Source organism: Salminus brasiliensis, chromosome 16 (assembly GCF_030463535.1).
Source record: "Salminus brasiliensis chromosome 16, fSalBra1.hap2, whole genome shotgun sequence".
NCBI classification, from domain to species: Eukaryota; Metazoa; Chordata; class Actinopteri; order Characiformes; family Bryconidae; genus Salminus; species Salminus brasiliensis.
The window spans coordinates 27,884,282-27,886,781 of record NC_132893.1 but is presented as its reverse complement, the minus strand read 5'-3'; the positions used below and the strand labels follow the sequence as shown (position 1 = coordinate 27,886,781).

Here is a 2,500-nt window from a genome sequence, read left to right as displayed (position 1 = left end):
CAAATATCCAGAATTGTAGGAGCTTGCAATGCTGAGGCAGATGTGAAATTGAAGTCAAGTTTTGAAGAAAAAATGTCATGTCCAACTCAATGGTCTCGAAAAAGATACAATGTCTAGCAGAGGATGGTTTCGATCCATCAACCTCTGGGTTACGGGCCAGGCACGCTTCCGCTGCGCCACTCTGCTTGGATTACAACCCAGATGGGACTCTAACCCACAATCCCTGGCTTAGGAGGCCAGTGCCTTATCCATTAGGCCATTTGGGCTGGCCAGGAAAAAGTGGATTTCAGAACACTACATACCCAAAATCAAGTGTTTTAATTAACTGCCACTCTGCTAGATCCACATTGTGGCAGCATAAAATAACGAGAATTGTTGGAGTTTGCAATTCTAAGGCAGATGTGAAATTGAAGTAAAGTTTTGAAGAAAAAATTTCATGTCCAACACAATGGTCTCGAAAAAGATACACTGTCTAGCAGAGGAGGGTTTCGATCCATCGACCTCTGGGTTATGGGCCCAGCACACTTCCGCTGCACCACTCCGCTTGTAGTACACCCCAGATGGGACTCAAACCCACAATCCCTGGCTTAGGAGGCCAGTGCCTTATCCATTAGGCCACTGGGGCTGGCCGGGAAAATGTGGATTTCAGAACACTACATACCCAAAATCAAGTGTTTTAATTAACTGCCACTCTGCTAGATCCACATTGTGGCAGCATAAAATAACGAAAATTGTTGGAGTTTGCAATTCTAAGGCAGATGTGAAATTGAAGGAAAGTTTTGAAGAAAAAATGTCATGTCCAACACAATGGTCTCGAAAAAGATACAAAGTCTAGCAGAGGATGGTTTCGATCCATCGACCTCTGGGTTATGGGCCCAGCACGCTTCCGCTGCGCCACTCTGCTTGGAGTACAACCCAGATGGGACTCGAACCCACAATCCCTGGCTTAGGAGGCCAGTGCATTATCCATTAGGCCATTTGGGCTGGCCGGGAAAATGTGGATTTCAGAACACTACATACCCAAAATCAAGTGTTTTAATTAACTGCCACTCTGCTAGATCCACATTGTGGCAGCATCAAATATCCAGAATTGTAGGAGCTTGCAATGCTGAGGCAGATGTGAAATTGAAGTCAAGTTTTGAAGAAAAAATGTCATGTCCAACACAATGGTCTCGAAAAAGATACAACGTCTAGCAGAGGATGGTTTCGATCCATCGACCTCTGGGTTATGGGCCAAGCACGCTTCCGTTGCGCCACTCTGCTTGGAGTACAACCCAGATGGGACTCGAACCCACAATCCCTGGCTTAGGAAGCCAGTGCCTTATCCATTAGGCCATTTGGGCTGGCCGGGAAAATGTGGATTTCAGAACACTACATACCCAAAATCAAGTGTTTTAATTAACTGCCTCTCTGCTAGATCCACATTGTGGCAGCATCAAATATCCAGAATTGTAGGAGCTTGCAATGCTGAGGCAGATGTGAAATTGAAGTCAAGTTTTGAAGAAAAAATGTCATGTCCAACACAATGGTCTCGAAAAAGAGACAACGTCTAGCAGAGGATGGTTTCGATCCATCGACCTCTGGGTTATGGGCCCAGCACGCTTCCGCTGCGCCACTCTGCTTGTAGTACACCCGACATGGGACTCCGACCCACAATCCCTGGCTTAGGAGGCCAGTGCCTTATCCATTAGGCCATTGGGTCTGGCCAGGAAAAGGAGGATTTCTGAACACTACATACCCAAAATCAAGTGTTTTAATTAACTGCCACATGCTAGATCCACATTGTGGCAGCATAAAATAACGAGAATTGTTGGAGTTTGCAATTCTTAGGCAGATGTGAAATTGAAGTAAAGTTTTGAAGAAAAAATGTCATGTCCAACTCAATGGTCCCGAAAAAGATACAATGTCTAGCAGAGGATGGTTTCAATCCATCGACCTCTGGGTTATGGGCCCAGCACGCTTCCGCTGCGCCACTCTGCTTGTAGTACACCCCACATGGGACTCTAACCCACAATCCCTGGCTTAGGAGGCCAGTGCCTTATCCATTAGGCCACTGGGGCTGGCCAGTAAAAGGTGGATTTCAGAACACTACATACCCAAAATCAAGTGTTTTAATTAACTGCCACTCTGCTAGATCCACATTGTGGCAGCATCAAATATCCAGAATTGTAGGAGCTTGCAATGCTGAGGCAGATGTAAAATTGAAGTCAAGTTTTGAAGAAAAAATGTCATGTCCAACTCAATGGTCTCGAAAAAGATACAATGTCTAGCAGAGGATGGTTTCGATCCATCGACCTCTGGGTTATGGGCCCAGCACGCTTCCGCTGCGCCACTCTGCTTGGAGTACAACCCAGATGGGACTCCGACCCACAATCCCTGGCTTAGAAGGCCAGTGCCTTATCCATTAGGCCATTGGGGCTGGCCAGGAAAAGGAGGATTTCAGAACACTACATACCCAAAATCAAGTGTTTTAATTAACTGCCACTCTGCTAGATCCACA

At 46.1% G+C, this 2,500-nt stretch overlaps 2 non-coding genes across 2 annotated transcripts; both read right to left on the bottom strand.

Moving 5' to 3' along the window:
- Window positions 1-552: 552 nt before the first annotated feature.
- trnar-ccu (transfer RNA arginine (anticodon CCU)) lies at window positions 553-625 on the bottom strand. Its single transcript has one exon. It is a non-coding gene; the product is annotated as a tRNA-Arg (tRNA).
- A 1,362-nt stretch (window positions 626-1,987) lies between these two features.
- On the bottom strand, window positions 1,988-2,060 carry trnar-ccu (transfer RNA arginine (anticodon CCU)). The gene has a single exon. It is a non-coding gene; the product is annotated as a tRNA-Arg (tRNA).
- Window positions 2,061-2,500: the final 440 nt, after the last annotated feature.